At 55.2% G+C, this 26,786-nt stretch overlaps 1 protein-coding gene across 2 annotated transcripts in view; it reads right to left on the reverse strand.

Annotated features, from left to right (window-relative positions):
* CBFA2T3 (CBFA2/RUNX1 partner transcriptional co-repressor 3) overlaps positions 1–24,886 on the reverse strand; it is a 56,666-nt gene extending 31,780 nt beyond the window's left edge. The window contains exon 1 of one of the 2 annotated variants that reach the window (XM_080643881.1): positions 24,568–24,886. The gene's annotated coding sequence lies outside the window, so the exon portion shown is untranslated. The remainder of the gene's footprint in view (positions 1–24,567) is intronic. The other variant, XM_080643880.1, reaches the window with a different exon arrangement.
* Positions 24,887–26,786: the final 1,900 nt, after the last annotated feature.

Below are 26,786 nucleotides of genomic sequence, written 5' to 3' on the forward strand. Positions count from 1 at the left end.
TGGACCCATGCCCACTGCAATGTGACTGCAATTCTACCTATCCAGAGACAGAGTTGCTTTCTGCCCTTGGACCTGGGCTGGCCCTGGGACTTTGTATGGCTAATAGGATGCAGTAAAAGTGATGTCAGCCAACTGTGAGCATGGACACAGAGGCTGGCTCCACTTGCTCTCTTGTTGACCCTCCTGCTGGAGGGTGAGACATGCATGGGGCAGTTGTCCCAGCTGAGGGCCTAGTCATGTGGGGTGCCCAGTCACAATCAGCAGAGCTGCTGATCTGGAGCCCACAGCTGACCACAGACCCACATCTTACCACAGTCCCAAAAGCAGGCCCAGCCAGGATCAGAACTTCCAGATAAGCCTGACTAAACTGCCAGCCCAAACAGCAGAACTATCCTATCTAATAAAAGATCACTATGCAAATTAACCACTACTCCACTATACCCACAAGCCACGCCCACCAGCCAATCAGGAGCGAGTATGCAAATTAACCCCAACCAAGATGGCTGTAGCCACGGAGCAAGCAGGAGGCTTGGGTTTCCCTGGCAATGGAGAAACCAAGCTTTCTACACACCCTGGCGGGCCCAGGCCTCCACTCAAGGCTACAAAGTTTCAATTATAGAAGATAAATAAATCCCAGATACCAGGGCCTCCACTTGGGTCACTGGGGGGCATGGCTGGCCTGCAAATCACCACAGGCCCCTCGCCCAGGCCACCCCATGCCCCAAGGGAACCCCCACCCTGATCCAGGGCACCCTTCAGAGCAAACCAGCTGGCCCCCACCCGTGCACCAGGCCTCTATCCTATATAATAAAAGAGTAATATGCAAATTGACTGTCACTCCAACACACAAGATGGCTGCCCCTATGTGGTCAAAGATGGCTGCCCCCATGTGGACACAAGATGGCTGTGACAAAATGGCCAGGAGGGGAGGGACCAGGCCTGCAAGGGAGGGCAGTTGTGGGTGATCAGGCCAGCAGGGGAGGGCAGTTGGCAGGGACCAGGCCTGCAAGGGAGGGCAGATGGGGGTGACCAGGCTGGCATAGGAGGGAAGTTGGGGGTGACTGGGCCTGCAGGGAAGGGCAGTTGGGGGGGACCCAGGCCTGCAGGGAAGAGCAGTTGGGGGGGACCAGGCCTGCAGGGGAGGGCAGATAGGGGCAAACAGGCTGGCAGGGGAGCAGTTAGGCATCAATCAGGCTGGCAGGGGAGTGGTTAGGGGTGATCAGGTTGGCAGGCAGAAGCAGTTAGGGGCAATCAGGAAGGCAGGCAGGCGAGCAGTTGGGAGCCAGCAGTCCTGGATTGTGAGAGGGATGTCCGACTGCCCTACTGGGATGGGGCCTAAACGGGCAGTGGTGGGATTGGGCCTAAACAGGCAGTTGGACATCCCTCGAGGGGTCCCAGATTGGAGAGGGTGCAGGCTGGGCTGAGGGACACCCCCCCCCCACCCCTGTGCACGAATTTTGTGCACCGGGCCTCTAGTGATCCAAATAATGGTAGTTGTTTCAAGCTACTGTTTGGGGGTTATTTATTACACAGTAGTAGCTAACTGATACATTTTAGTATTGAGAACTACAACATATTGGAACTGGAAGGGAGCTTAGAGACCAACCAATCAGAACTTACAGATGGCAAACTGAAGTTGAATCAGGGCCTCCTGCCTCTTGGCTCCCCACTCCTCTTGAACTGGAAAAGCACAGACCATGTTACACCTATAATATGGTGGTGGTGACTTGGCTTGGACAAGCAAATCCACCTTAGCGAATGTGTTCAAAGGACATCATCACGATGCCAGCCATAGCATTATAAGATTGAAGAACAGGGAATAAATAAGATGACCACAATAGAGGGCTTGTTAAATAAACTTTCTGGTTAATGCAACATTATGGAATCTTCAAAATCATGCTATAGTTACATTCACTTTGGAAACTTTTTCAGTATCCAATAGCCTGAACTATCACACACCCATGCCACAGTGATTTTACTCCTAGGCCCAGAACCAACAGATGTGCAAACCCATGTGAGTCAGCAGCAAGAAATCAGAGTGTTCATCAGCCACCTTGTCACAAAGGCCCAAAGGGAAGCCCTCCAAATGCCCATCAAGAGTCGAATGGTCATGAGTCACGGCAGATCTAAATGGTGGAATACTAAATAGCAAGGAAAAAGGACAGGAACAACCAAATGGATGCATCTCATCAACATGGAGCGAGTGGTTGCCACCAGACCCCAAAGAGCACATGCCATGTGCTTCCATTTATATGAAGTTCAGAAACAGGCAAAATGGTCTATGGTGTCACAGTCAGGATGGGGGTTCCCTTGACAGAGAGTGACTGGAAGGGGATCAGGGCCTGAGGGCAAGGCAGGTAATGTTTGTTATCTGGAACACTTTATGAAGTTCAAGCTGCACACTTTTCCATGTGTGTGTTATATTTTAAATACCCACTACTAGCAAAACTGATGCCATGAGAGAGAATATTATCTAATGATCTGGAAAAGTGACCCATGAGTGAGAATCAAAAGAGGTGACAAAAGCATGTAATTCCATCTTATAAGTAAACATATGCACAGAAAAATGATGACAAATGAACTGTGACCATGGTTCCTGGGTAGAAAGCAGGTCAGAGCCATTATGTTCTTGCTGGTGTCTTCAAGAAGAGTCTGGGGTTTTGGATGGGCTGCAGAACCCATAGCTCCACTGACCACTGATGCCCCGACCCCGTGGCCCTGAGCCCTGTGGGCTGTTACGGAGTCTGGTCTTCTATAGCATACTGGCAAAGAGTTAAAGGTGGGGGAGGGTGGAGAGCTCAAAGAGCTGGAATGAAAACCTTCCCTGCTCTCCAAAGGGCAGCAAACGCAATCCAGATGTCAGGCCTGCTCACCCTGTAGCTAGCACACAAAGGAAGCACATTCCTCACCCAGCTGCTGGGGCTGAGAGCTGCGGGGGAGGCGCCCTGACATCTGGGCCCCTGCTGCAGAAGGAGGGGCTGCCAGACTGGGGGAGGGGCAGCAAAAACAGCGGACGCCCTCCTCTCCCAGCACTGGTCCTGGTACTCTGGAGTCTCCTCTCATCCTCCCAGGTACATTGCCACCAAGGGCAAGTGGCCATCTGGAGACTGGTCTCCTACCTGAGAGACCAGTGTGAATGGGCTATGACAATGAATGTGGTTGTGTGGCTGCCTGGGTGGGTGGGCTCAAGGGGGTGTGGGTATACATAGAGAGATAAGTGGGTAAGTAGGAGGCAGATGGACGGGTGGGTAGATGATGGATTGATGAGGGGTAGATTATGGATGCCTGGATGTGTGGGTGGATGGGTGGACAGAGGGAGGAGTGGGTGGATGGATTTTTGAATGGATGGATAGGTGGGTGGGTGGATGGATGGATGAATGGTTGGGTTGGATAGATGGAAGGATGGATGGACAGATGAGTAGGTGTGTGGGTGAGTAGATGGATGGTGCTCTGACCTGAGTGTGATGCAGATGAGTCCCTTCTCAGGTGCTCAAAGGTGGTGGGGCGATGGAAACACAGGCCACTACAGTCATGCAGTGGTGGGAAAAGCCCACTTTGGGGTTAGACAAGCTCAAGATCAGCCCCTGACCTCATCTCCTAGGTCAGTGGTCGGCAAACTGCGGCTCGCGAGCCACATGCGGCTCGCGAGCTGCGGTTTGCCGCTCTGTTGACTAATGAGTTTGCCGACCACTGACCTAGGTGGCTGTGGGCAAGCCTTCTTGCTTCTCTGAGCCTTGGTTTACTCATCTGTGCACTGAGGAGGATGTTGTGAGGAATAAGTAAGAGACTGTTAAGCGAATACCCACAACTGCTTTGCGCTAACCTCCCCCCCTCCCCCCCCCCACACACACATACCTATCTAGGACATGTTGGTTGGGGGCTGGGGACTCCAGGAGAGTGCCTCACCTGGCTTGAGCGGATTCAGTGAGGGCCTCCTGGAGTAAAGGACACCTACGCTGCGATTTGAACAGAAGAAGAGTCCAATGATAAGAGTTTGTCCCCCTCCCTATTATGGGCTGCAACAGAGGGACAGCATATGTAATGTGTGTGTGTGGTGTCTGCTTGTGTATTTCCTATAGGGAGGGGATGTGAACCCAAGAAAGGCTGCAGAACACCCCTGGGATATTTAAAGCATGATCTAATATGTACATGTACACAGTATCTCTAGAAGGAAACAGAAACTGCACCTGGGAAGAAGGGGAGCAAGACTTCCTTGTCTCTACATTTCCTCTGTAACAGACCCCCCTCCCCATTTAAACCATGTACTTGATTTTTTATTATTTTTTTAATCCTCACCTGAGGATATTTTTTCCATTGCTTCCTAGAGAGAGTGGAAAAGGGTGGGGGGAGGGGGTTGGGAGTGGGGAGAAAGAAACATCGATGTAACAGACACATCAATTGGTTGCCTCCATAACAATCCCTGACTAGGGCCAGGGAATCAAACCTGCATCCCAGGTACTTGACTGGGAATAAATTCTGAGACCCTTTGGTGCAAGGGCTGACGCCCTCATCACTGAACACTCCAGCCAGGGCCCTTGATTTATTCTTTAACTGCTTGCTGCCTACCAGCCCTGTGCACCACCCCACCCAAGAAGTAAACAGTCACAATAATTAACAGATAGATAATTACAAACTGTCATATAAGTTAATAAAGATACATTGTATAGTTTATTTATTTTAAAAAAGGAATTGATGAAATCTAAGGAACTCATGGGGCCATGGATGCGCGTCTGGGTCTGCCCTCTGAGCTCAGAGCTGGATCAAGTGGAAAGTCCTGTAGACAGCTGCAGGCACACCCTGGGCTGGGGGTGGAGTGTCAGAGCTCCTAAGAAGAGGCGATGATGCTGCCGCTGGGTCCTGAAGGCTATAAACCTGCACCCTGAGGGGAAGGCGTCCCCAGCAGAGGGCATAGCTCAGTCACAGGCATGGCAGTTGGAGTTCAGGAACAAACCAAAGTTCTGCCACAGGCAGGCGGGAGTGGGCAGGAAGGCCGGAGCAAGGTCCAGTCTGTGGAGGGTCTGGAAAACCAGGCCCAGGGGTGAGGATTTCCCTCTGCCGGCAACGAGGCGCCACGAAGGCTTAACCAACTCCCAACATGTTTTCATTGTTTAAAAAACGTGCAAATTGGCTGCATATCACCTTGAACTCTCCAGAAAAATGCTGCCAAATTTTAAAATAATGCTGCGCATATGAATGCTAAGTAATAATTAGGGACTGGCGGGTTCTCCTGCACGTGTTTCTCCTGAGTGCCAGGTGCTTCTCCCGCCAGCCCCAGAACAGCCACTCATCTACATGACCTGTGAGGCCCAGGTCACCTGTGATGTGTACACTGAGCCACAAACACGGATGAGGCTTATGTCATCCCCTGAAGGGTGGGGACACAATCCCCCTGCTGACAGGGCCTGAGGGACTGCAGGCTGTGATGCACGCGAGCTTTCAAATACAAGCGGCTGAAATGGGATTTTAGAAATAACCTCCTGGGAAAGACAGGGACACGAAAAGGCAGTTTGGGCTGGTTTTGCTCTCAGAGTCGTCCCTAACCTTTCATCTCCCCACTTTCATAAAGATGACCCTTGAGCTGGTGTGACTGAGCTGAGGCAAGAGTAGGCCTCATGTGGCAGCACCTTGACACCCCCACAGGGAGCACCCCGGGGATCGAGGACCCGGGGCTCCCTTTCACCCCCACCCAGAAGCGCACACATACCCTACTGTCCCTGTGTCCTCTCAGTTCCTGGCACACTGAAGGCACCAACCAGGCCCGCCCTGATACCGCAACCCAGGGACAAAGGCAGACCGTGAGAAGACCCCACCACTTTGGGGGCCCTAGGCCCTTCTCCTCCTGTGATCACAGGGTGGTCCTCCTACCTAGCCTTCGTGGGGGGTCCTGGGGGTTCTCGCTTCCTCTTGCAGAATGGGCAAAGGCAGGAGGGCAAGCCCCATGCTGGGAGCTTTTCAGCTAACTCATTATTGAGGTCAAAGCTCACAACACAGGGAGGCCATTACTGTCCTCACTTCCCAGATGCCCAGACAGGTCCAGAGCCTCACCTAAGTCACCCAGAACTGGTACAGGGCTTGAGTTCCCAAGGACACCACAGGCACCGTGGCCCCAGCGTGCTGCTCACCTCTTCAGATATCCATGGCTACGGTGATTTCATGATTTTACTCCAGCAGAGCCAGAGGGGCCCTGGAGTCAGGGTAGCCTCATACCACCTCCAGGAGGGGGGACCGAGCCCCAGCAGCTTGGTGTGGCTGCGGATGACACACTTTGGGCATTCTGAGCTTGAAGCTTTGGGTTTCTGACTTTCCAGGGCTTTTCTCCCCAATGGATTCCAGAAAGTTCCATCTTCTTGCCCTAGGGACCATCAAAATGTCCCAGAAATTCCAACTGTATGTCACCCAAAGGGCATAGGCCAGACTCCCCCTCTGCAGGTGGTGCCAAGAGCCTTAGGAGCACCCACACCCCCAGCTTTTGGTGCAGAGCTTTTGTGCATTTGCTGTGTACCGTGGGCCAAGTTTTCACCTGCATCACCGCTCACAAGAACCCCACTATTTACCCCAAGTTAGCAACATGTCCTTGGTGAACCTGGCAGCCTGGCCCTGGCCAGGACTGTCACCGCTCACAAGAACCCCACTATTTACCCCGAGTTAGCAACATGTCCTTGGTGAACCTGGCAGCCTGGCCCTGGCCAGGACTGTCACTATCACACAGGAAAACCCAGTCTTGGCAATGCTCCCCCAGCAGAGAGCGAGAGAGGGGGCAAGGAAAAGGGCCCCGGCTCCTCCAGTCCCTTGACCTGGACTCACCTCTGCTGACAGTTCTCTCTCCCAAGCGCCAAGGGCCCTTCTTTCGCCTCTGTAACTTGTTTCCTGAGACCATTTCTTCTAGGCTCACTTCTTCTACCTCTGGGACTTTCTAAATAAACTTTCTCTTATAGTTTGAGTCTTGGCTCTGAATTCTCTCTTAGCCAGAACTCAAGTACTGAGGTTGCTGAACTGAGGTCCAGTCTGACTCCACTGGTCTAACTGGTGCCCTTCTTGTTGCCAGAGACGGGGCGAGGAAAAGGGCCCCTGCTCCTCCAGTCCCTTGACCCGGAGCCACCTCTGCTGACAGTTCTTGTGGATCCGTCCAGATATCTCTGTGTAAATACAATCCAGTGCATGTTTACCTTTTAAGAAAAGGCAAATAAAGGTGCCTACAAGTCAGACACTTCTATTATCAGCGTTTCCCCTGCTTGACGACGTGTCTTTTCCAGTGACAACCTGGAGGTTGCGCTCGGGGTCCTCACTTGTACGATGGGAATAATTATCTCTTCCCTTGAGGGTTAACAGGAGAATCAAAGTAATACTGCACACCCGCAAAGCTTACCGCTGCTGCAGCCAGGCATACAGCAAGGGCCAAATTAGTGCCACTCTACAAAGAGGCAACTCCCTGAGTACTTGCTTCCTCCAAGGCCCTCCTGGGAGCTCTCCATGCAGATGGGCTCGTCTGTCCTACCCCTGAACCCAGGCGGTGAAAGGTTTGGACCCTGCAAAGACAGGGTAGGTCAGGCCCTAGGCCCACTGCTCGTGCTCAGCACATAGACACATGATATGCCTCCTCGGTCACGAGAAGCTCCGACACGGTACCGACGGACAATGTCTGTCGATGGATGTGTGGTTTGCAGTTAGATAGACATGAGCAGAGCAAGGAAGATGGGCCAGGTACAGAAGGGCACCAGGGTGGAAAGCCCCGGTGCCTAGCAACAGGCAACACTGGCAAAACAAGGACCCCACCCCCCAGGGTAACCTTTCCTCCCCTAGCATATCACTGGTAATGAGGTTTAGACACCCCCCCCCCCGCCCCAATCTTTCATATTGCTGGTCATGTGAGTCGGACCTTTCCCTGACCTTTCCTCCCCTGGCATGTTGTTAGTCATTCGTCATTCAGGTTAGACCCCCTTAAAGGGGGAATGAACAGGGGGCTGGAGAATAGCCCTTAAGCATTAAGCCCCCAGGACAATAAGGTTCTGACCCGAATCGAATACATCTAGGCCTCAGTTGTGTTTCAGCTCCAGGCCCAGAAAAGCAGCAAATCCAGACAAGTGATGTCATGGCTGACCTCAGGACCAGCTGCATTGACTAATGACCCCCTGCCCTGGTGCCCACCAATCAGTACAGACCATGAGCCTGAAAGGACCCACCTGGAAAGCTGGTGAAAATTTTATTGGGGTCCTCCCCTGAGACCTCAAGATGAGGACGGCCCTGCTTCTCTCTCCCAAGCGCCAAGGGCCCTTCTTTCGCCTCTGTAACTTGTTTCCTGAGACCATTTCTTCTAGGCTCACTTCTTCTACCTCTGGGACTTTCTAAATAAACTTTCTCTTATAGTCTGAGTCTTGGCTCTGAATTATCTCTTAGCCAGAACTCAAGTACTGAGGTTGCTGAACTGAGGTCCAGTCTGACTCCACTGGTCTAACTAGTGCTGTCCTTGTTGCCAGCAGATGTTCTAGGTCTGCACTCTGCATCACGGTCATGTGAGCAAGGTGGCCGCGTGTGTTATGGGGAACCATGGTGAGTATCTGCAGGTGTGGTCCGACTGTGCAACACCAAGCCTCCAAAAACGTAGTGGAAAAGGTAAGCCTTCCCAGGCTTACAGCAACGCCCCACCCAGAAGGGCACCAAACTTGGCAGGACAGGGCCCCCACCCTTTCCCAGCCCTGCTGGCGTCCCCGCAACCTGGGAACAACACCTCCTTTCTCTGAATTTAAGGAAAACAGCCTCCTCTGGAAGCAAAGCTTTTAAACAGATGTTTCCTCTTGGCCTGAACCTCCCACACCTCCCCCAGCCGGGCCTCCCCTCCAGGCGGGGCCTGCTCAGCTCTCATAGTAGGCAAGGCACAGGGGAGACCAAGTGACTTCAATTCTTTTTCAGAAGGGGGAGGAAAATATTAAAAAAACGTGTTTTACAAGCCTGCCTTTGCCATTGTTTATGTAAACAGGTAAATTGTTTCCTGCCTCAATTAAAAACATCTGCCACATAAATGAATACCAATTAACTCATCCTGTTTTTAATTACTCTGTTAATTACACGCAGGCAGCAGAAAGGATGGCTGGAGTAGAGAAGCCGAGTGCCATCCCTCCCCCCAGCTTGGCAAGGATCCTGAATGTGTCTGGCTCCTGGAGGATGAGGGTGGCAGGGAGGTGGTGGCACAGAGCCAGCTGGGATTCCCCGAATTGGGACTGCCCAGTGGGCACCTCCTGCCAGGGTCCTCCTGCATAGGGGCCAGTGGTCAAGGGTGTCCTGTCCTGGTGCACACCAGGGAGGGTGAAGCCCCCCTCCTGCATGCCCTTTCTGCCCCACCTCTTCCTGCCCCTCAGCCTCCTCCAGCCCCAGACTCCATCTTTAGGCCCTGCTGTCACTGAGAAGCAGAAGGGACCTTAAGGGTGCCCCACTTATGTCCTGGCCATATTTTGTTGGGGCAGGGATCAGAGTCCCCGCTAAAGGGCACCACTGCTCACTGAGCACCTGCTGAGTGCTCACAGTGTTGTACATGGCTGGAGGCTCCCGGGAGCGTCCTCACCCACCCACCCCTCACCAGCATTTCATTTGGCTTGTCCTCCCCCTCAGCCTTCATTGGGTTTGTAATGACACAGCGTCCTCTGCCTGCTTCACTGTCACCTAGCCCAGGGCATGCAGGAGGCGCTCAGCACATGTTCACCAAATGAACCAGGCGACCTCACCATGAACATTCCTACTTACAGCAAGAGACCCGGAGGGCAACAACCTGTCCAGGGCCACATCACCTGCGCTTGCCAGAGCAGAATTTTAACCCGGGACTCCAATTCCAGGCTTGTGGTGTGTACATTACCTTTATCACAGTGGGCCAAGCTCACATGCCAATGCTATTCCAGGGAGTTAGGTATGGGGTGGACCCTCGAGTCTGCAAGTCTGACAGGTCCTGGGAACCACACTTTGGGCAGCTGGGCTCCACCTCCATGCCCCAGGTCTCTCCTTCCAGGGACATCTCCCCGTCCTTATTCGGCCCAGGACAATACATCCTGCCTCCCACAGACATGTGTGGTTGTCAGACACTCTCCCCATCTTTACGCTCAGCTAATGGATGCTGAAATGATCAGAGCTGGCTGGCCCTCAGAGTCCATCCATCTAGAGTAGGTAATAGGTTTCCGCTAGAATGCAAGTACAAGCAAATGGGGCACCAGAGCTGCTCCAGAAGAAAGATGCTGCCTCAGCAGGTTCAATGCGAAAGGAGTGCTGTGATCAGTTAGTGATGCCTGCCACCACCATGAGCATGGGCAGAGATCGACTAGCAATGTCTGCCACGGGCATCAGATTAACAGCGTGCAAAGGTACCCCACATACTGGTGCATTAGGATTCATTCAACCCCTCCCTTTGCAGATGAGAAACTTGAAGCCCACAATGTTCTACAATAGTCTACTTCTCGAACTACCTGTTAGTGTCTGCTCAGGGGCTGTCTGCACCAGGGGCCTTCTCTGAGGGATGGGTCAACAATACACAAATGGACAGGCCAGAGTTCATATCACACTTGTCCCCAGAGGCAAGTCCCTTCCACAGACTGCTTACATCCCTTAGACATGAGCTGCACATCTCCGCCTGAAATCCTGTCCCAGCATTGGAGAGAGGAGAGGCGAACAGCCAGTGCAGTGGCCAACAAAATATTAACTCATTTAATCTTCCCAACAGCCCTGGGAGGTCATTCCATTACGATAGTAGTGATGAAAAAGTAAAACATATTACACTCCAATTTTATAAATGGGACAAGTGAGGCACAGAGAGGTTAAGTAACTGCCCAAAGCACACAGGTAGGAAGGGCAGAGCTCAGGTTCTGACCCAGTTAGTGCAGCTCTGCAGGGGCCCCAGCCGGAGCTCACACAACTGCCTGGATCCACTGGGGTGTCTCCAAATATCCAGTCTCCCCAATTTGGCAAATGGGGATGGAAAGACCCAGAGGAGCCCTGGAATGGTGAGGGCTGGCTACAGGCTAGTGAGGGGCAGGCACAACTTTTGAGTGTGAAGGTAGGTGTCCATTCACTGTCTGGCCATGGGCTGTGAGTGGGTCTCTGGGCCTGAGTTCTCCTCCTGAAGTGGGGGGACCCTCACCTCTGTCTTGAAGCATGGATGTGAAGATTCTAGGGCTTTCCTGCAGGCCTCTCTGCCCTCTGTTCCCTGCCTGCCTGCCCTTCCAGACAGGCCACCAAGCTGAATTCCTGCATGTTGCCTGGTAGTTTCCTGAGCTGCTGTGGCTCCACCCTACTCATGGCTTCAGGATTTGCACCCGGAGACCTAGATGGGGCGGAAGCCTCTTTCAGATCTTCTGCAATGCACATTTCCTTTCAACACCCACTAGCCATCATAAGGGTTGGGGCGTTTCTCTGGGGCCTTTTAACCAAATTGAGCAATAAAACAACCTAATAGCAGTCAAGTCATTAAAGGGCTGGGGCTCCCCCACAGCCTGGACCTGTCAGAGAAGGAGTCCTGTGTCAGCTCACCCCAACAAAGCTCACTCCGGGCCTCTTGCTGTGAGGAGCAACCAGGAAGCAGAATCTACCCCCAAGGCCTGCTCTTTGGTGAGAGACACCCCACTGGCAGTCCCAAGCCCCGGGTGGTCCAGACATCAAGGGGCCTCCACACTTGTAGGGAGGATCCCGGAGAACTCACTGGCTGGGACTTCAAATCGCAGATGGCTGCAGAGAAAAAGACTGTAGGGATCTCAGATCCAGCAGCACTGAGGGGTGAAGGGCCAGGCAGGGGCTCATGAGGGTGGGCCCAGAGTCAAGGGCTGATGCCCCACACCCAAGAGGTTATGTTTTCTGTGGAGAGGCCACATTACCAGGTTTAAACCCCAGTGATCCTGGGCAAGGACTTAACCTCTCTGTGAATGACCCTGCTGGATGAATGAATTAGGGGTGGTTGACCTCACTGAAACCCGAAGGTGGGGCCTCCTCCCACCTATCTAAATATTTCTCATTCAAAGTCACAGGTGATGTTCTCCATCCCCTCATGGGTGACATGGGCAGTGGGGCAGACAGTTATAACAGAGGGACAGTCTTGGGAGAAACTAGAGGCCACTGGCCAGTGAGTGCTCACTGTGGCCAAGCCCAGGGCTCATTCAGAGTGTACCAGCCCCCAGGTAGAATCTCAGCGCTGATTGCAAGCAGCACAGAGAGGGCAGGAGCCTGCCTCAGGGCACACAGTGTGGCCTCATCCATGAGCCCACACCTCCCTGGCCCCAGAACAAACGGGCCATTTCTGCAACGGCAGAGGGTCTGCTTCCAGCTCTGCCTGGGCCCCCTCCCCGTAGACTTGGGAAGGTGCCAGGCAGGCAGATGGGCCTGATGCTGGTGCAGCCGTGGTGGCAGCTGCTCTGGGGGAGAAGAGTGAGGAGCCAGGTTCCATTGCCTTCCTTCTGTGTGTGGGAGCCTTCTGGATATTTTGACTCTTTCCACCAAATGGTCCCAGAACCTCCAGGAGATCCGGGTGGGGCCCTGCTGAGTCAAACAGCCCTCAGGGGGTTTCTGTGGGGGTGCGAGAGGACCTCCCTTATGCTAAGGTGATAGATAGGCTGGGAGGCTGGTGGAGGATGCCACCTCCCATTTTACAGCAGGGAAAACTGAGCCTTTGAGAGGGCAGGGACATGCCTGAGGCCACACCAGGGTTTCCCCTCTGAACCCTGACACATTGGGCCAGGGCATGTCTGGGAGCCTCTGAGGCACCTGCAAATCGGGCCATGCATTTTCCTGGGGGGCTCCAGAGCTGCATTAGCTTCTTGGGGCCACTGTACCCTCATCTCCAGTGCGTCCCTCGGGATGGTCTTCCTGAGGCTGGGAAGTAGGAAGACCCTGCCTGCTGCCAAGGCCATGGGGTGCACACCCTCCCCACCTGGGTAGTGTGAACCTTTTCATATGCCTGTTTTTACGAGAGAGGCTGAGTGGGCAAAGACCAGGCTCCCCATCCATTTCCAGAGTGTCCTCACACCTGCTGCCCCTGCCAGCAGGTCCCCAAGCCTGGCGGGAGCAGGGTCCCAGGCTGCAGGGTGGCCTCTGCATGCTCCAGGTGTGTCTGTAGGACTCACTTCCCCTTAACTCAGACCTGACTCACCCACCAGAATACAGAGCTTCTGGAAGCTGGAGCGAGTGGGTTTGATCGGGGAGTAACACGCCCGATGCTGAGAAGTGAGGAGCAAATCAGGGTTATTCTGGCTCCTAAAAGGGATAGAGAATTCCTCCCCTAATACCCAGCTGGACAAGCCCCTCCCTCCAGCACCAAACTCCACCAGATTGCCAGCAGGCCCTGCCTGGTCTCCGAAACGTCCATCTTCTGACCGTCCCTGTGTAGTGCAGGCTTCGGGAGACAAGCAGCCATCCCCCCACTTCCTCGCATTTGGCAGTGGTGACCAGGCCAAACCGTGGGACATGTTTTGACACGGAGGTTCGCCACGTGGCACATCAACACAGATGACCTGTGGTCAGCCAAGAGCTTTATTTAGGATGGACATGGGTGAGCCCCGAACCTGCCAGCTGTGGGGCCATGACAAACCAGTGGGACTGTTCCAGGTGTCCTGTGGGCCTCAGTGTGGGCTCCCGCACAGAGGGATGCGGTTAACCTGAAGGGATCCCACAGGGCCTGCACGCTGGGGATGCCATCCGGAGGCCTACAGGCCCAGCTCTGAGCGGGAATCTGGCTCAGAGACAAACTGGTCGCTGCTGTGTAGTTATCAGGATGGCGAGTCAGACAGACCTCCCCCGCCCCCAGCCCCCGGATGACAGGACAAAGCCGGGCACGCAGGACACTCACTGCCTTTCATGCTTTAGTATTCACACCAGCACCTCTGCCTACACAAAGCCCACAGCGCCTACAGCATGGCTCCCAAGCCGGCCTTCTGTCACCTCCTGCCCCCGTCCCTGCACCTTCCACCCACAAGGCCCCCTTGCTGGTCCTCAGAGGTACCTCCTGGTCTCTGCACTGCTGTCACCTGTGCCAGAGAAGCTGTGCTGATGGCCACCTGGTTTCCTCCCCTTCCAGGCCTCAGGTCACTGTCACTTTATCAGACAGGCCTGACCTGACGGGACAGCGACCTCCCACCCAGCCCGTGACCCTCCTTGGGCCCTTGGTGAAGAAAATATCACGTGTCTCCTTCATTTATTGTCTGTCTCTCTCCTAACAGAGTAGCAGCGGTCTGATGCTGGATTCTGGAAAGCGCCCATGAGCAGCAGGCGCTCAATGGTTATTTGTGAAAGAAATAAACATGCACCCAAACCAGTTACATTCGGATGGGAGACTTGTCTCAACTAAATGTCACCCCGCTCCGTGCCTGTGTCTCACAGGCCGGGTAGCAGCGACCCCCACCCGGGGTCAGCCTCTTGGGGAAACAACAGTTGGAAACTAAGGTCACTGTGGTCCACAGTCCGCATCCCACCAGGCGGTGTGGTGAGAGGAAGAGGGAGGGACTGAATTTCTGCTGCACATTGAGGGCTCCACTGTTTTCTGATTCGGAGAGAAATGAAAAACAACTCTCCCGTGCACTCCAGCCAGGATATGGTTGTTCCAATTCCTCCCTGTGTCCAGACAGACTGGGGGAGGGGAGGGTCTAGTCATCCTTCTCCGGGGACCTCCTCAGGTCTCCTGCCCTATGTGGGGTCAGCCTGGGTGTCCAGGGGGACAGCAGCTGCATCAGCTGATGGGGCCACACTGCCAGGGTCCTGTCCTGATTTCACATCTGACAGCTTCCATACTTCCCTCCCTCCTCCTCTGACCATACCTCACAGTGACCTCCCTGCAGGAGGTGGGCTCTGGTCCCCTCCCACCCAGGTCACATAGGCTCTGCTCCTTATGTACCAGGAGTTCCCGCCTAGGTGGTGGGGGAGGGGCCACATGGAGATGCTCTGTCAATAGCCAGCATACACTGCCCAGGACGCCCTGCAGAGCATGGCCTTCTGTGCCAGTAGCCCCAACTGCCAAGGCCACTAGCCAAGGCTCCAGACACCCCGAGGTGGAGACACAGCGTCCCCGTCAGGCCTTGTCCGAACTCCTGACCCAAGCACCCGGAGCACGGTGTGTTCATGGCTGTTCACACTGCTGTGCTTGGGGTGGGCTGTTTGGCAGCAGTTGGAACTGGTGACCTCTGTGAGCGAGCACCCAGGGCCTGCTGTAGTGAGTGTTTCTGGATCACTTGGATGTGCCCTCTCCTGCCTCTGAGCGAGGACTGGCTGAGCTGAGCTCTGGAGAAACATCTGTTTGGGGGTGGACAGTGACAGGTGTGCAGACTGCCCAGGATGACCCTAAGCTGCCTCCCTCCATGACCCCTGTGCAGGCAAGTCTCAGCGACTCCGGCACTGGGAAGCAGACTTGGCGATGAGATAACTGTTGGTGGAATCAAATACAGCGACAGCTTGCAGGCAGACGAGCTGCTGTTCAAACAAGCCTCTCCAAGCACACAGCGAAGGCGTCCCCACCAGCCGGGGACCCTAGGCATCGGCGCCTGGGAGATGGAGTGGGGGGCTCCCAGGTGGGACATGTTCCTGTTCCTCAGGACCTCCCGCATGAGGGGCCTGTCTGGGCTCTGGGGGGTGGTAGGGAACAAACAGATAAAAGTGCTGCCCTCTCAGAACTGACCTTCTAGGAGGGAGCCAAGCAGTGATCCACAGAAGAAAAGGCACAGCACAGGGAGAGCGGGGGTGCCTTGGAGGAACAGCAGGGGCAGGCCACTCACTGAAAGGAGACCCCTGAACGAGACCTGATGGAGGGCAGGCGGGAGCCAGGCAGGTGTCAGGGAGAGAGCACTGCAGGCAGAGGGACTGCCAAAGCAAAGGCCCTGGGATGGGAACATGCCTGTGTGTTTGGGAACAGCAAGAAAGGGATTTCAGTGAACAACTAGGGGCGGGGGGTGTGGCCTCAAAGCCGCTGCAAGAATTTGGTCTGTCCCTAGAGCTGCCTCATCTGACTGGCTTTAAAGGGGACCCCTCATGCGAGGACCCCAATCTTCCTCCCAAATGAGGGACAAGGATAGAAGCTGGGAGACCAGATGCGAAATCTTGTTCATGCCATGAAGGTTAGACGCAGGTGCTGGGGAGATTCAGTAACTGTTTGTGGAACCAAATACAGTGACAGCTTGCAGGCAGATGAGCTGCTGCTGTTCAAACAATCCTCTCCAAGCACCCGGCAAGGGCGTCCCCACCAGCTGGTGACCCTGGGCAACTGTGTTCACCACCCCAGGCCATAATGTGGTCACCTGTGAAAAGAGGACAGCGGTGGCCACTCTCACAGGTGTGTGGGAGGACCCAGTGGCATTCAGGGAAGCCTGGGCCACCAGGGCAGCCAGCTCTTCTTAATTCATCCCTTGAAACCCAGTGGACAACGAGTTGAACTTAGAGTGACCACATGACCCAGCACTTCCTCTCGGTGTTAGACCTAAGAGAATGGAAAACATGTCCACACAAAAACTTGCACCTAAAAGTTCACAACAGATTATTCACAACTGCCAAAAGGGCGAAACAACCCAGATGTCCATCAACTGATCCACAAAACGTGTCTACCCTGCAATCAAACATCAGTCATTAAAAAGGAGTGAGGTACTGACACGTGACAACATGGACAAACCTCAAAAACATCATGCTAAGCGAAGGAAGTCAGCACAAAAGGCCACATATTGTATGACTCTATTTATATGAAATGTCCAGAACAGGCAAATCCATAGAGACAGAAAGACAACTAGCGGCTGTCAGGGGCTGGAGGGAGGAGAGTGGGGAGTGAACACAAATGGGTATGAGGTCTCTCTTTGGGGTGATGAAAACTTTGGGGAACTAGATGGTGGTGATGGTTGCACAACCTTGTAAATGTGCTAAATGCCACTGAATTGCACACCTAAAAACGGTTAAAATGGTGGAATGGAGGTTCCTCAAAAAATTCAAAATAGAACTACCATATGACCCAGCAATTCCATTTCTGAAGACATACCCAAAAGAATCAAAAGCAGGATTTTAAAGAGATATTTTACATCCACGTTCACAGCAGCATAATTCACAAGAGCCAAAAGGTGGAGCAACTCAAGTGTCCATCGATGGAAGAAGGGATCTACAACATGAATGAACGTGGGGGACATTATGCTAAGTGAAATACGCCAGTCACAAAAAGACAAATACTACGTGATTCCACTCATATGAGGTCCCCAGGAGTCAAATTCACAGAGATAGGAAATAAATCGGTGAGTGCAAGGGGCTGGGGGAGGGGAAATGGAGAATCAATGTTTAACGGGACAGGATTTCAGTTTGGGAAGATGAGAAGCTCTGTGAATGGATAGTGTTGATGGTTGCACAACAATGCGAATGTGTTTAATACCACTGAACTGTATACTTAAAGTGATTAAGATGGTAAATTTTATGTTCTGTGTATTTTAGCACAATTAAAAACACCCCACTGGGGAGACTGAGGTAGGGCAGGCTGCAACATCTCCACCCCCTCCATGCAGCAGCCGGTCTGTGTTACTAACAGCACAGGGTTGGGGAGCCCAAGCTCAGCGTGAGGGACACGGGTGTGTGAGGGGCCAGGCTGACCTTCCTCCCTTGGCACCTGGGGCCCATCCTATGGTGGCGCTAATGTGGGAAGGCCACAGCCCCCCTCTTTCCAGACTCTGTGCTCTTTCCCATCTGAGAGACTGAGCAAGTGGGCAGGCAGTACTGGGAATGAGGGCAGGCCACAGCGGGCTGGTGATGTGGAGATCTTATTATCTCTAACTCAAAACACACCCCATACATGTAGGCATGTCCTTAGGGGGCCAGGAGGGACCCTATGGGAAGGTCTGCCCAAATAATCTCCTAAACCAGGAGGTCTAACTGGGATGAAGGCCATTGTGATGTGAGGAATACCACACAGGAAAGGGGTCCAGGGTACCTGGAGGGAATCTCAGGCTCTATGAGAATCAGATAAAAGCCCCCTGTACACATGACATTAAGATAAATCAAGTCCAGGATTTCACAGTTATTGCCTCAACCTAGAAGCCCCCAGGGTCAGTATAAGCTCTGACTTCGACTCAGAAAGGAAAATCGAGTCCGTGCCAGGTGCTGTGATGGGTCCTGCTACCAGATATGTAGCAACTATGATTGTTGAAATTCCAAAAGGAGGTTTCATGTGGACCAAGAAGCCACAAAAATGCCAAAGTGAAGGGCTAGCACATGGGCTGGCTTAGAATTTAGGCATCTGACTCCCCAAACTAGGCTCTCCCATGACAAATTCATGTAGATGTAGAGTGACAGGCATCCTGGGACATTGATGTAGATATGTAGTGACAGGCATCCTGTGCAGTCCGTGTAGGTGTGTAATGACAGGCATCTGGGGACAGTCCATGTAGATGGTAGTAACAGGCATCCTGGGACAGTCCATGTAGGGCAGTGACGGACGTCCTGGGACAGCCCATGTGGGTGTGTAGTGACAGCCGTCTAGGGATAGAGTTCTATCTCTGAGGCCTTTGCTGGTCCCTTCAGTGAATGCTGACTTCAGTCTCCAGGGTGCGGGGCCCTGGGTGGGGCAAATCTGTTCTGACTTCGGTGCTGGTTCTCACCTGAGCTTCGGTTACACTTAGACAAAGTTCCCACGTTGTCACAGTGCAGTTGGGCCTGGAAGAGCAGGTGGGGATTAAGACCTGGCACGCACTCTTGCACTGTTATCAGTTCTGGCCGTCTAGATGGGCATGGGCTCTCCTATAAATGCCCCAAGGCAGTCAGGTGGAGGTCACACTTCCTTCTTCTGCCTGGTTTTCACACTTGCACACACACACGTTATATGCTCACACTCAAACTAACATCCATGTGTGCAGTCACACACACAAGGGCTCCTGAGGCCAGATGACAGTCCAAGCAAGCGGCCAGGGCTTGGAACCCCAAGGCCTGGTGAGAAGTCACCACCAGCTATTTGGAGACTTGGTGTGGCAAAGACACAGAGGCTCTCGAGTTAGATAACTGGATTCCTGAGTGAAAATCCCACCTCTGCCACCAAGGAGCTATGGGAAGTATGATCCCAGCCTCAGTTTCCTCTCTGTGAAATGGGAGGGGAATGCAGTTGGGGAATGAAGCTTGTGTCCCCAGGTGGCACAGAGCACAGAGAGCTTGGCTCTGAGCTCGCTGTGTCGTCATGTGTGGGGAAGTGGGTCAGCAGGTGCAGGGGCCCGGCTGCACAGGAGCTCATAGGTGTAGGGAGAGTAGGCCCTCACCCAGTGCTGTCTGGGAGGGAGAAACAGGGTTTGAGTGCAGAACTGTCTGATGCCCCACCCACCAGTGAATCCCAGGACAGCACTGGGTGTCCGTCTAGAGCGGGGATGTAACGGCCATGTCCCCAAGCCAGTAACCACATGCCAGATCACATGGATCTTTTATACCTTATCACAACCTGAGGAGACAGGAGTCCTGTGACTATATTTTGCTTTTGAAACCAAAGACACAGGGAGGGTGAATGATTTGCTGATGACCACACAATCAGTGGGAGAGGAATCACGGTTCAAATCTAGCCAGTGGGACTCAGAGAAGCCAGCATGCTGCCCCTCCCCCTCCCCACTGCCCCAGAGAATGGAGCAGGAGCTCCTGGAGCTCGGCAAAGAGGTGTGGCCCCCTTGCCTCTCAACACCTCCCCTCCCTTCCTGTAAGAGGGGCCTTCGGCAGCTGGGGGACTTCCCTTTCCTGGCTGCTCCCAGGTCAGGACCACTGGGCGAGAGCTTCCTTGTGAGTCCCACATGTCACCCAGGGCCATCGGAACATGAGGAGTTCTCCCCACCTGCCCCTGAGAGGCCCAGGAGCGTCTCATCTTGCCATTTTCCTCCCGCCCTGCCCCTATTGTGGACTTTTCTCTGCTCAAGTAAACAGAAGAATATCCCAGTGCCCAGTGCCCGGACGTCCTCCCCAAACCTCCTTCTGCCACGTCCTCCACCACACTCCCAGCCTCAGGGGCCGCCTGGGTGGCTCTGAGTCTGACTCTGGGAGGCTGACAGTGTGTGTGCACAGTGAACAGGACGGATGTAGGCGGCTGAGAGTGTGTGGCTGAGCAGCAGAGGGGGCGCTGGCGCCTTGGCGAAGAGACATCTTCCTTATTACGCATCTTTGTTTTCCTTCCAGTGACATCTGGCTCACCGTGAGGTCCCACGAATTACGAAAAGCAGAAGTCTTAACTTCTGTTTTATTGCTGCAGGAAACCGTGCTGCAAAGAGCGCGGCGGGAAGCACGTCCTCGCATGTCTGAGGCTCCAGCCCAACCCTGCACCCTGCACCCTGGGTCTGGCTGTGAACTCAGAAGTGGGAACCAGGCACCAATTATTTATCACTTTCATCATCATAAGTTTCCATCCCGAACGCCAGGGCTCTGCCTGGGTCTTTCCACTGATGCTGCAAGGGCGGCTTCCACTCCAGGAATTTGTTTCCAGACAGCAGAGCCCTGCTTGCATTAGCGTTCTTGGCTAAAGGCGGCCCTCAGAGGCACTTGGGGGCTGGGCCTCTCCTGCAGCCCCTGCCCTCCATGTGGCCTTATCTGGGCCTCATGTAAAGAGGGTGGTTGGTGGGGGGGGGGGGGGGGATCCCAGACTCAGGGAACCATAGAAGTAGAAACAGGCCTGTTCTTTTTACCCAAAGGCCTGAGGGCATGACCCAGGAAAAGATGTGGAGGTGTGATTCTCCGTCCCAAACAGTCCTGAGGAGACTGAGAGCCACAAGCACAAGCTAGAATAAGCCAGGGAGCAACTGGCTTCTTGTAATACACAGCATGGTGCCTGCCTCCTGGCCAGGACCTGGGAGACCCAATCTCCCAGAAGCTGTGCCATAGTCCAGAAAAGAGCCTGTCAGCCCCTCTGAACTGCCCCCAGTGAGCCTCGACCCTCAAAGGCCGCACCCACCAATCATGAGTTTCCAGCCTCCTCCTGTCCCTCCCTCAGACGACACAGTGGCTCCAGGCACAGGTGCACGTCGTATCTCCAGGGGCTCTGAGTAAGCAGGTACCTGTGGGCCCCACACTGGCCCTCAGGATTCTGAACTTGGAGGTTGCTCCAGGGGCCTGGCCACCTCCACATGGGAGCAGCAGTGTGGCACCTGCCCACCTGCCTCTGGTGAACCTCTCTGGGCCTACACATCCCCATCTGGAAAATGGGACAGCAAGGGTGCCCACCTTCAGGCTTGTTAAATGTAAGGAAGCGTGAGAGCACATAGCTTAGCACAGTGTGAGTTTTTGTTGGTGCTGCATTATTACCACGCTGCCCCCTGCCTGGCATGACACAGGTGTTCATTCACTGTCAGCTCAGTGACTGAGCCGTGGGTGGCAGACACTTCCCGGGGCATTTCTTTGCAGTAAGTGCAATCACGGCCATTCTCTTGCATTTACAGATGACAGAGTCCAGGTCACCTCTCTCCTCCCAGGCCTGGGAGGTGACACCAGCTGCCCAGACATGGATTCCTATCAACATGATGCTATGTTTGGATGCCCTGTTATAACAGCCAGACAATGTCCAGTGGCTTCTAGGAGGTCTTGAACACAATGATCCCCTCCCAGCTCTGTTGTGAACTGAGAACAGCTGGGATAGGGCTGGCCTTAGGCACTGTGACCCAGACAAGGCTGAGGTGTTCTTCCTCCCCGACCTCAGGTGCTCCTGATGTCAGCTACAGCTGTGCTTCATGTGCCTGAGGCGAGTCCAGGTGAAAGTTCAGACATCTGAGGCATTAACCCCAGTCAGCACCAAGCAGTCCACCACCTGTCCCCACAGGTGTAGAAGGAATGCTGACAGGAAGGCCAGGATGAGGGCAGGAGGGCCTTGGGCAAAGGGAGGCCGATGCAGGGGCCGGGGCCAGAAGCCAGGCAGCCGCTTTCACGCAGTGTGGGGGAAGGGGGGGCAGCAGAACCCAGACTCCCTCCTGAGCCTGATGGGCCTGCACCATGCTGGGTATTTGTGAAAAAGGGAAGGTCCCACCAGCCCTGCAGGTGTCACGCAGACTCAGTGAGTACGAGCAGGGCTTGGCCGAGAGTAACTGCCCAACAAGGCGCTGACACTTGGGCTGCTGTGACTGGGAACATGCAGGCACGGGTCGGAGCAGTGCAGTGGGCAGATGAGTGCAGGACACAATAAGCAGGACGGAGATGCCCCACAGAAATGCCAGTTCCCTCCCTAAGAGCTCCATTAATTAAGCACTTACTGTGTGCAGCTTTTCACCATACTCCAGGGAAATGGGTCACAGAGCCTCTTCCCTGTTTTGGAGTCCAAACACACATGCACACACTGACTGGGGAAGGAATTCAGATCATTTGAATTCAACCACCATCCTGAGGATCCTGGTGCCATGGGAGGCTGAGGATGAATCAGATGACCCCAAACACAACCCACTCACGGAGCCACAAGGGATGGGGAGGTCAGCCAGGAGCCTCAGAAAGGATTCAGTCAGCGGGAATGCCTTGCCCATACCCCCCATTCATGCCCCCCCCCAGTCTCTGCGGGTGGCTGGTCCTCTGAGAGGTGGCAGCCCTGCTGGCTTGAATCTTTCAGATTAGTGACCCAGCCTCCCGGCGTCTCCAGATCCTTGCGTAGGAAGGAAAATTAATTTCTTCCAGTCATGCAGAAATGAAAATATGTGGAGCCAAATCAGAGAGATTTCCTGGAGGTGGTAACTCAATTATGCGGATAACCGGGTGACAGAGGAAGAGCGTGTGGACCCAAAAGGGCTGGTGGGTGGCCCGAGGCAGCCCCAAAGGGTCCTGGAGGGAGACATCTTGCTGAAATCCTTCAGCCCACCAGCCCTAGCTGGGCTTATGAGTAAACGAGTACCGCGCACGTGACTGTCCCTTCCTCCCATCACACACAGATCAAGAGAGAGCTGGATTCCCCCAGAAAATTGGTCCTATGTGACGCTCTCCTGCCCTGTGTCTGCCTAGCTCTTGGGGAGCACGTAATGCCACACCTGTCCCCACTGCTCAAGCTTGTCTCCTTTCTCTCCTTTTCCCTTCCAACATAGAAGTGGTCTGGCAGCACAGCCCTCCAGACAGCGTGGCTCTTTGGGTATGGCAGTGTCGGCTGCACAGAACAGAACCCTCTGCCTCCTGGGCCCAAGTGAGTTTTGGGGCTTCCCCCATCCAGAAGGGCAGGGTAGGGGTGGGGCAAATGACACAGCTGGACCCCAGTGCATGTCATAGCACCAGCTCTCTATAAACAAATGTGCCCAGGAACTGCGGGTAGGACCTTCCTGCCCCGGTGCCTGCGGCAGAAAGGATACCAGGGGCCGCCTTGTACCCGGGACCGGTGAGAGTGGGACTCTCACCGGGCCCAGCCCACCTTTCTCCTGGGTTCCAACCTTAACAAGTTTCTCGAACCTTGCAGCAACTTGAAAGAGCAATGCTAGGATGCAGAATAGCTACCCCCCTTTGTCCCCAGCCAACCCCTGTCCTCTGAGGGTGGCCGCCCTGGGAACCTCCTGTTTCTGGGTCTAGGGGAGGAAACACACACCCAGTTAGACATAATGAAACAGTATCCTGGCCACAGGGTCAAAGACAGGGCCTGACAATTATTCAGATCTCCCTACAGAGGCGCATAAGGTCTCCTCTATTCTCAAAGGAAATATTTTTGTTCTTGGCCTCTGGAACAGGCCTTGGCCCTAATGGTGGGGAATACAGTTTTTTTTTTTGGGGGGGAAGGCAAGGGTCCCCACACCTACAGGGGTCTTCCCACTACTCTGTGGCTCCTAGGCCCAGCACACACAGTTCCCAGGGGCTGGGAGGAGGGACAGCCTGGGGCTGTGTGTTCAGAGCCCAGTGGCTCACAGTGTGGCTTGCCACCGGCCCCACTGCCTTCTGCTTCACGTAAGCCCATCTAGGGCTGCATTTCCAGCCATCTGTCCCTCCACATCGGCTCACACCTCCCTCCCTGCGGTTCCCACAGCCTGGCTCCCAGCCTGCCCTACACACAGATGGACGGTTCCCAAAGGGTGTGAGCATAATCACTGCCATGGGGCTGTCAGGACCCCAGGAAAGCTTTCAAGCTCCTCTCCCCAATCATCCAGAGGGGGGAAGGCCCCCCTGGGGGTGTCTGAGGAGACTTCCCCCAAGACCATCTAACTCCTGACCACCACTCTCCTGAATGGCAGGGCCAGGAACCAAAACAAGAGGGGCAAGGGCTCCAGAGAGCTTTGACCGCCCTCCCCAGCCAGGCCACTGGACCCTCCATCTATCCTGGCGTCACCCTCTAGGCCCCCTCCCCGCCTCTGTCACCTGGCCCAGGGCCTTTGTCAGGAAGCCCAGATCCGCCAGGGGAGCCTACAGGACTCTCCACCCTGCGACGCAGTCCCCACCTTAAGTTTGACCACATCCCGGGCAGGTCAAGTTCTCGGTTCACCTGGAGAAGGGGGGGGGGGGGGTGGTGGTCATTCAGTCCAAGTGGGTGGGCGCTGAGTGGGTTGGCCCCACCCTACCGTGGGCTCCAACTTTGCAAAGTGGAAAGAGGGTGCCCGTGCATTCGGCGCGGCTGCAAGAAGACCCCTGGACGGCAGCCGCGGGCTAAGTCGGGGTGACAGCGGCGGCGGCGCACGGGACAGACGGGGCACTTACGGTCCAGAGGTCCGGCCGACGGAGGCGATCGCACGCTCTCGACCTGGCTCCTGAAGTGGCTTTTCCCTCGAATTCGGTCCCCGCCTCCGTAACTTGGGGGCGATCCGCGCTCCGTCTTCTCCCGCCGCGTCAGACTCAGGCGCGCGGCGGGGCCGGGGCGCGCGGGGCGGCCGCCTGGGCCATGCCCGGGCTCGGCTCCGGCCGCTCGCTCCGCCCTCCCGGCTGCCCGCGCGGGAACAAAGCGCGAGCGCCGCCCCGGGCGGTCTCTGGCCTCCGCGGCCCGCGCCCGGTCCAGCCGCCGCGCCTTTGGCTCGCGGGCGCCCGGCTCCGGCTGCCGCGCTCTCGCCCGAGTGTCTCACGGGGCCCCGCGGCCCCCGCCCCGCGCGCTCTGCCTCCGCCTCCTGCCCCCCGCCGCCGCCGCTGCGCCACCTGCCTCCCTCTCGGCGCCCATCGCGCTCGGCTCCGCCCCGGGGCGCCGGCCGCGAAGAGGGGCCCGGGCTCCGTGCGGGCCGGCTCGGGAGTGGGGCGCCGCCCGTCGCCGTCCCCGTCCCCGTCCCCGTCCCCGCCCTGGGGCAGACGTGGACCCCAGGGAGCGCCCTGGCAACTCTGTCCGAGGCTCTGGGGGGCCCAGCTGGCGGCCCTGAGTGTGTGTGCAAGTGTGGGGCTGATCCGGCCGGTGGGAGTGGGGTGTGTGTGCTGTTGAGCCCGGTGCCGGGGTGGGGGGCGCCGCAGAGTCCCGGGGAAGCGTTTTTTTGTAGTGGGGGAGAGCGGGTGCGGTGGAGAGAGGGATGCACACTGCTCTGTAGCACGGGGTTCCCGCGAGGGTAGCGCTGGATGCCGTGGATGGGGAATTCGAGTGAATGTGCGGGAGCGCGGGGTGCCGTGGGGGTGCGGACGTCTTGGGGGTAGTAGTGTGGGCGCCGTGCGGGGAGCGCAGGTGCCGTGCGTGGCGGACTCCACGCTCGGGCCAACCCTCGCCGGCTCCGCAGGCCGCGCCCCGCGCGGGCGGGGGCCTGGAGCTGAGCGTGTCACCACACACACCCACCTCTGGCTGTCGGTGGCCGCCCGCCTAGCAGTTTTAGGAGTCGAGGCGTCTGGCGCCCAGGCTGGAGGCGAGCTGCAGACTCCCTCCCCCGGCCTCCCGCCCGCCCGCCGCGTGGCCCGGGTCGTCTCCGCGCTCGGCCGGCAGGGGGCGCCTTCCCTCTGCCGCCCGCCAGGGTCCGCTTGCCCCACGCGCGGAATTCAGGAGATAACCAAGACGAAAATGCTGGAAGCGCAGGATCGCTCGCTCTTGGGCTTGTCGGGCCCTTTGCGCTCATTTGAATATCATTCATTTACTGCCAATCCAAAGAAATGCCCCAGGCTGCTGCCCGGGGCTTCTCAAACCTCACTTCACTCCTCTTCCCCTGCACGTCCCCACCTCCCCTTCCCCACCTGATTTACCTCTTTTTCTTAAGTGCTTTGTGGCATATCTGATGCATTTGCCCAGTTAGTACATTTTAGTAAAATTGATGTTTTTTCTTTCCTTCCTCCCCCAACCCATACACACTTTATTTCTTTGAAGCAAACTGAGGTCCCAGGGTCAAGGTCTTAGGAGACAGGGAGGCCAGGACTTCAGAAAAGCGGGGCCCTGATTTGCATCCCATTTGGCATAAATCTGCATGCGAAGGTCCAAGGTCCCCAATTCTCAGGTATAAAAATACAGCAATGTGCCAAAAAATGTCCCTCTTCTTCCAGATGACTCCACAGGCCTGTTTCTCCCTAACCCTTGCCTCTCCTTGACTGAGCTCTGCCCACCAGAGCTGAGCTGGGCAGAGGAAGCCTCCAGAAACACAGACTGAGGCTCTGGGAAGATGGACTGCTTCTGCTATATCCTTCTGTTCCATCCTGAGAGGCACCCGGCACCAGGCAGGGGGCAGGGGGCTAGTCAGCTAAGTCACCAGGCAGCCACCTGCCCCCACTCCCTCCCCTCACCAACCCAGTCATAAGAGGGGTGGTGGTGAATGATTTAATTGTAACACAAATGCCTGGCATCAACTGTTCCTCTGGCTTTCAGAATGTGCTTCAATGTGGACTCAGTCATTGCCATTTCACAGAAGAATGTAGATCTAAAGGTGGTCACATTGCTTAAGCCGCAGACTTTATGCACTAACATTTATTGATACTGATTCCCTCACTTCATGGACTCTAAGATAGCATAGGTTTTAAGATGTACCAAT

Source organism: Plecotus auritus (assembly GCF_963455305.1).
Source record: "Plecotus auritus genome assembly, chromosome: 10".
NCBI lineage: Eukaryota > Metazoa > Chordata > Mammalia > Chiroptera > Vespertilionidae > Plecotus > Plecotus auritus.